Consider the following 8,188-nt stretch of genomic DNA (forward strand, 5'->3'; position numbering starts at 1 on the left):
GAGATCGAAACGTCGTGGGTTTTATGCTTTAATAAGCGACTTGACCGAAAAAGCCTAAGAGCATGAATCATTGCAGTCACGAAAGCTTCAAATCTAGAATTTAATGAGCGACTTGACCGAAAAAAGCCTAAGAGTATGAATCATTGCAGTCACGAAAGCTTCAAATCTCGAACTCATCATGGATGTGGCTGAACGTCACCGTGTAGGAGCCCAGAGCGTGACACCTTCACGCGCTGGGGGAGTAGCGCATACTAAAATAATTATTTTATTATGTTTCATTTTTATTACGTAGAATGGAAATAATTAAATAATCAAAAGAAAGCATGATTAAATAATTATTTTGTTATACATACTAAAATAAATTATGTTTTATTTTTATTACGTCGAATGGAAAAAATAAAATAATCAAAATAAAACATAACAAAATAATTATTTATTATGTTTTATTGTTATTATTTTATTATTTCCATTCTACGTGACTTTACCGAAAGAACCAAGAAGATGACACACACAGCTTGCACGCTAACAACGACACTGGGACCCTCGCGATGCTACGGAGACATCAGCGCACCTGGTAGCGTGAGCACGCTACAAAGTACACTGACCTCTCTGATGTTAAAGTCGCCGGATCGCTGCCCGCCTCCTCCACGGGGAATATTTTTTAAAATAAAATTTTAACTATAACGCCCCAGCGTTATTGTTGGTGACATGTTCACATTGGTGAACCAGCTTGACCTCTCGTCGCCCTCGATTTTTGATGCGGATTTGCAGTTTACTAAACCCGCATCTTAGTTGATGTAAAAGTGCGGCGCGAGTTGCTCGCTGCGCTGAAGACTCCCGCCTCTGGGCGGCAGGCGGCGCTCGTGAGAACGCGAGAGGCGCCAGCTGAGAGCTGCACCCCGAGGAAGCCTCTTGGCGGCTTGTTGTTGTTGTCGCACTGAAACACGTTCATCACCTTCAGCGCAACGGGGTCTCTGCTCGTGAATGTAAAAGCGGAGTTTCCTTTTTGAAAACTATTGTTTGCGTGGAGGATGCGGGGATCGAACCCGCGACCTAAAAAAATAATAATTTTATTATGTTTTATTTTTATACATAATAAAATATTTTATTATTTTAATAATAAAATATTTTATTATTTTATTATTTCCATTCTACGTAATAAAAACAAAACATAATAAAAATAATTATTTTATTACGTATATAAAATAATTATTTTATTATGCTGTATTTTTATTAGTTTATTATTTCCCTCCTATGCGACTTTGTTTAATTTTTATTATTTTATTATTTCCCTTCTACGTGCCTTTATGGTGAATTATTATTTTATTATTTCCCTTTTATGCGACTTTGTTCTATTTGTATCATTTTATTTCTCTTTTACGCGACTTTATGTTTTATTATATTATTATTTCCCTTCCATGCGACTTTATGTTTAATTGTTACTATTTTATCATTTCCCTTGTACGCGACTTTATGTTGTATTTTTATTATTTTATTATTTCTCTTTTGCGAGACACACAGAGAGAGACACACACAGAGAGAGACACACAGAGTGAGAGAGACTCGGCACTGTACGTAATCCAAGCGTTTGGTGGGGGGAGCTGGACGACTGAGTGGCTGAGTAAGACGGTTGCTGATTGGCTGAAGCATGGGTGTGTGAGGCGTTGCTGATTGGCTGAGGCGTGGGTGTGTGAGTAAGACGATTGCTGATTGGCTGAGTGGCTGAGTGAGCCGATTGCTGATTGGCCGAGGTGTGGGTGTGTGAGGCGTTGCTGATTGGCTGAGTGGCTGAGTAAGACGGTTGCTGATTGGCTGAGGCGTGGGTGTGTGTGAGGCGTTGCTGATTGGCTGAGTGGCTGAGTAAGACGGTTGCTGATTGGCTGAGGCGTGGGTGTATGAGAGGGAGGCTGCTGATTGGCTGAGTGGCTGAATAAGACGGTTGCTGATTGGCTGAGGCATGGGTGTGTGAGAGGGGGGCTGCTGATTGGCTGAGTAGGTGGGCGGGGCTCCATCTTTGTGTGAAGCCAGGTGACGCGTTCCGCCATTTTCTCAACATTTCGATTCAAGGTGACGCATCTTATTGTAGCTCCCAGCGAATTCTAGCGACTTCTAGTGACTTCCAGCGAATTCTAGTGACTTCTAGTGACTTCTAGAGACTTCTAGTGACTTTTAGTGACTTCTAGAGACTTCCAGCGAATTCTAGTGACTTCTAGAGACTTCCAGAAGCTCCCATCAGCTGACAGAAGCGTCCATCATCACACGGAGAGACACGCAGAAAAGGCGGGTTTTTCAACTAGGTATGTATAAATGTTGTGTGTATAAATGTTGTGTGTATAAATGTTGTATGTATAAATGGTGTATGTATAAATGTTGTATGTATAAATGTTGTATGTATAAATGTTGTATGTATAAATGTTGTATGTATAAATGTGGTATGTATAAATGTTGTGTGTATAAATGTTGTACGTATAAATGTTGTATGTATAAATGTTGTGTGTGTGTACTCTTTAAGTTTTTTTTCACGTAGGGTAAAAAATAAAATTAAAACTTAATAAAAGTTTTAGTAGAAATACAGCGAATGTAGCTGTGACGGGCCCAGCTGATGACGACACGTCGTGATTTATTATTTTATTTCTATTATTACTTTAATAATGTTATTCTTTTAACCTTCGTGACTTTCCCGCATCGATTAGCAAATTAGATTTCGTTCGCTTGCAAAAATTAATCGTTAAAGAGTTAATAATTCTTTAACGATTCATTTTGGGAGCTTGGTGAGGGGGTTGTTTAGGCCTCAGCCTGGGCGCTCGCCTGGATCTCAGGCCGGGCTCGTTGGGCCGGAGTCGCTAGGCGAGGCCGTGGTCCCCCGACGTGAGGCGAGGCCTGGTGACTACCCATCATGTCTCGCCCTCTCACGTTCACATTGGTGCACTTGCAACGATTTGTTTATGTTACTCGTGGGCTATAAGCTTTCATTGTGACGTTGCCGTGCTTTAAACATTGTTATTTATCCTCTTGGTTCTTTAGGTAAAGTCACGTAGAATGGAAAAAATAAAAATAAAACATAGTAAAATACTTTATGTTTAATAAATTGTTGGTTCTTTCGGTAAAGTCACGTAGAATGGAAATAATAAAATAATAATAAAACGTAAAAAATACTTTATTATGTTAAATAATTTATTGTTTTTTTCGGTAAAGTCACGTAGAATTGAAATAATAAAATAATAAAATGTAAACTTCATAAAATAAATTATAAACCAATTAAATATTGTATTGCTTTATTTTTATACTTTATAAAATATAATATTTTATTATGTGTTATTTTTATTATTTTATTATTTCCATTCTACGTGACTTTACTGAAAGAACCAAGAAGATGAATCCCTGCAGTCACCAAAGCTTTAAATCGAAATTATTATTTACGTTTTAATAGCGGTTAGCAGACGCGAATCGTTGTAGCGTACACAGACAAAGCCGCTCCTCGCACAGACTGTAGGGGCAAGTGCTGTTAGCGAGTAGCAGCAGCAGCAGCTATGAAGGCAAAGACAAAGATGCCCCGTGTAGCCTGTAGTAGCAGGCTGTAGGGGCAAGTGCTGCTAGCAGGAGGGGTGGGTGGCCAGCACCACGCCCGGCCGCCTTTGTCTCTCCTCAAGTGGAAATGTTCATTCAGTCTGCTGCATGTCTCTGTCTATCTACACCATCCGCCTATATCGGTGTCTCACGGCCATTGTATGTACTGTCTGTGTAGAGAACACCAAGATGAGTTTGCAGGAGACCACAGAAGACATCATGGCAGACCAGCCCAGCCAGGTGGATGCCGATCAGGTGAGCATCACGTCACTACCCCCTCTCCTCCTCCCCCCGTGTGTCTCACAAGCCAAGCAGACCCCAGCCTGGTAGTGCTGATTGTGGGGACTAGTGAACCACTGCCTGGCTGCGTGGTGGTGAGCGACACGTCTTTACCCCCCTCCCCTCCTCCTGTGTGTCTCATGTAGAGTGAGGAGAGAGACGGATCTCTCCCCGTGCTTGCGTGGACTTTTCTCCGGGTCCTTGAGGTTTCCCCTAATAACATATTTGGGAACAAAGCGTTTGGTGCAGTGGTTCTTAACCTGGGGCTGTGCAAGATGCCCCTCTTCTGAGGTTAAGAACCACTGGTATAGAGTAGGACTGAACGATTAATCAATTTGAAATCGAAATCGCAATTTGAAGCAATGCGATGAGGAAATCGATTTTTTTTGCGATTTGTAAAATGCCGATTACTTATTGGAATTGTTTTGTTACTTATTATTCTAACTTTATTGATTTCACTTCACAATTGTTCTATGTTTGATTGTTCTATTTAAATTGTTTTTTTATAAATACATGTTGGAAGCAATTCATATATTTTTAAGTTCTCATCCTTCCATTAGAATATATGTATCAGTTCTTATGTTGACGGTATCATGTGGCAATGCCACATCACACGTTGTAAATCTATTACACAGTGAATATTGAACTGAAGCTTGACTTGAACAAATTGTTTTATATCAAATCAAATCGCAATATCTGTCAGAAAAATCTCAATTAGGTATTTCCCCCAAATCGCCCAGCGCTAGTTTAGAGAGTGACAGCCTCTTGTTGTTGTTGTTGTGCCCCCCCCCTCCCCTCGGCTTCGCCGTCAGCCCACGGACACGAGCGACGGCGCCCGCCGCTACCCGGGGCCCCACCTCCAGGGCCACCACCTCGGCCTCCCCACGCCGCGGCAACTGCGGCGCCGCTGCCTGGTGGTGCCGCGCTGCGTCGTCTTGCCGCAACCGCGGCGCCAGCAGCCGCAGGAGGAGCCCCGGCGCGACCCGGAGGAGCCGCGCCGGGTGGCGCCGGCGGCGGCCACGGCAGCCAACCCGGACGGCGTCGCCGCTCAGGTGAGAGAGACGCACCGCGGGGGGGGGGGGGGATCTCGTCCCGAAGGTTTCGTGGACGCGGCAAGAATTGACGTTCTCGGGTCTTTGGGTGAAGAAGTCGCGTCGGCGGCGGCGGGTTCGGAGAGAATCACAGAAGCGCGACGCTTCGACCGCGACGCGAGCGGCGGCCCTGGTGGGCGCCCGCGACACGGCGCCCCGTTCTAACCCTCCCGCCCCCCCCCCCCCCCCCTCCCTCAGCGCCGTCGTCATCACCGGCGCCGGTGCCTCACCTTGACCAGGCCGGAGATGCTGGCGGTGGTGGAGCAGTTACGGCAGCAGCAGCAGCAACAGCAGCAGCAACAGCAACAGCAGCAGCGCGCCACGGAACCCGCCGACAACGCCGACCGGCTCCGGGCGCCGCCCTTAGACGGCGCCATCGCGGCCGTGGGTCCCGCCCGACAGCCGGCGGTGGTGGCGCCCGGCGGCGAGCGGGAGGGGGAGGAGACGGAGCTGCGTCGGCGAGTTCGGCAAGCCGAGCAGTTTGCCATGCTGCGCGAGGCGGAGCGTCAGGAAACGGAGAGGTGAGACTCACCACACAGAGACCCACAGACTCACCACACAGAGACCCATAGACTCACCACACAGAGACCCATAGACTCACCACACAGACTCACCACACAGACTCACCACACAGAGACCCACAGACTCACCACACAGAGACCCACAGACTCACCACACAGAGACCCACGGACTCACCACACAGAGACCCATAGACTCACCACACAGACTCACCACACAGACTCACCACACAGAGACCCACAGACTCACCACACAGAGACCCACAGACTCACCACACAGAGACCCACAGACTCAACACACAGACTCACCACACAGACTCACCACACAGAGACCCACAGACTCACCACACAGAGACCCACAGACTCACCACACAGAGACCCACAGACTCACCACACAGAGACCCACGGACTCACCACACAGAGACCCACAGACTCACCACACAGAGACCCACCCCCTCGCGTGTCGTTCGCTAACAGCACTCGCCCCAACAGTCTGTTAAGGCTACACGGGGGATCTTTGTGGGTGTGTGTGTGTGCGGGTGTGTGTTTGTGTGCGCTTGTGTTTGCGTGTGTTTGTGTGTGTGTGCGGGTGTGCGCTTGTGTTTGCATGTGAGTCGGTGCGTGTGTCAGTGCCGTGCGTGTATGTGTGTTTGCGTGTGTGTGTGTGTTTACGTGTGTGTGTGTTTGCATGTGTGTGTTTGCGTGTGTGCGTGTGTGTTTGCGTGTGTGTGTGTTTGCGTGTGTGTGTGTGTGCGTTTGCGTGTGTGTTTGCGTGTGTGTGTTTGTGTGTGTGTGTTTGCGTGTGTGTGTGTTTGTGTGTGTGCGCTTGTGTTTGTGTGCGAGTCGGTGCGTGTGTCAGTGCCGTGTGTGTTTGCGTGTGTGTGTTTGCGTGTGTGTGTTTGCGTGTGTGTGTTTGTGTGTGTGTGTTTGCGTGTGTGTGTGTTTGCGTGTGTGCGCTTGTGTTTGCGTGCGAGTCGGTGCGTGTGTCAGTGCCGTGTGTGTGTGCGTGTGTGCGCTAGTGTTTGTGCGAGTCGGTGCGCGTGTGCCAGTGCCGTGCGTGTGGAGCGCTCCGTGCGTGACGACGCTGACGTGACCGCCCCCCCCCCCCCCCTCTCTGGCAGGCTCCTGACGGCGCTGCTCCGACTGGCGCGTGAGCAACACACGGCGCTGGCGGCCGCCGGCCTGGCAAGCGCCGAGCAGACGGCCGTCCTGACGCGCACCGTGCGGCTGGTGCGGCGCCGGCGATGCATCGCCTGGGCCGGCGGCGGCGGCGCCAGCCGCTAGGACGGAGTCACTACACACTCTCGGTCTCTCGTCTTGTACTACTTTGTAATAAAAGACATTTGTGCAAACTTTAAGCTGCGTTATTGACGTCTTTATGAGAAGCGCACTTCACTCTGCGATCTGTCCGCGATGAATCATTGACATCATCGTCGGTGGTGGTGCTGACAATCTGCTCTGCACGTCGCGCTCTGTCGAGGGTTCAGTCGCTTTGCCGGAATGCCTCGATGCGCACGGCAGCTGCACCGTAGTGGCTCGGCGATGTGTGCACTCGCAACCGGCGTTCAGTTACCTCGCTGGAGGGTCAAGGCTCTGAATGCAATCGCTTCAAGCCAGGCGTGTCCGCAGACACTTGTCCCAGACAGAGCCCTGCACCGCACACTTCGACATGACCGAGATGACTGGCTGATGCACCACCTGTGCCCCCTACTGTGCCAACTTGCTGTGCTTTAGCCACCCGGCGCTCCGCTCGTTGTACGCACACACACACAACCGCCATTCGCCACTAAGTGGCGGTGACGTCACCACGACGCTTGTGCCAGGCCACGTGCACCTTGAGGCCACCACGTGAAGTGTCGAACGCCCGCTGGCAGGAGGAGGTCACGGGGCAGACCCAGCAGGTGCCACGGGTCGACTGACCGAGATGGAGTGACACACACACACAAGTACACACACACAGACATCGACTTACACACACAAGTACACACACACAGACATCGACTTACACACACACACAAGTACACAGACATCGACTTACACACACACACAAGTAAACACACAGACATCGACTTACACACACACAAGTACACACACACAGACATCGACTTACACACACACACAAGTACACACACACACAGACATCGACTTACACACACACAAGTACACACACACAGACATCGACTTACACACACACACAAGTACACACACACAGACATCGACTTATACACACACAAGTACACACACACAGACATCGACTTACACACACACAAGTACACACACACAGACATCGACTTACACACACAGACATCGACTTACACACACACACACAAGTACACACACACACAAGTACACACACACAGACATCGACTTACACACACAGACATCGACTTACACACACACACAAGTACACACACACACAAGTACACACACACAGACATCGACTTACACACAACAACAACAACAACCGCCATTCGCCACTAAGTGGCGGTGACGTCACCACGATGCTTGTGCCAGGCCAAGTGCACCTTGAGGCCACGTGAAGTGTCGAAAGCCCGCTGGCAGGAGGTCACGGGGCAGACCCAGGTGCCACTGGTCGACTGACCGAGATGACTGGCTGATGCACCACCTGTGCCCCCTACTGTGCCAACTTGCTGTGCTTTAGCCACCCGGCGCTCCGCTCGTTGTTGTGAGCGTCGCTCCTCCGCCCTCCGTTGTTGTTGGAGGGCGACTGCC

Source organism: Lethenteron reissneri, unplaced genomic scaffold (assembly GCF_015708825.2).
Source record: "Lethenteron reissneri isolate LAM-NWPU_2019-01 unplaced genomic scaffold, ASM1570882v1 scaffold_1468, whole genome shotgun sequence".
In the NCBI taxonomy this organism is placed as follows: domain Eukaryota; kingdom Metazoa; phylum Chordata; class Hyperoartia; order Petromyzontiformes; family Petromyzontidae; genus Lethenteron; species Lethenteron reissneri.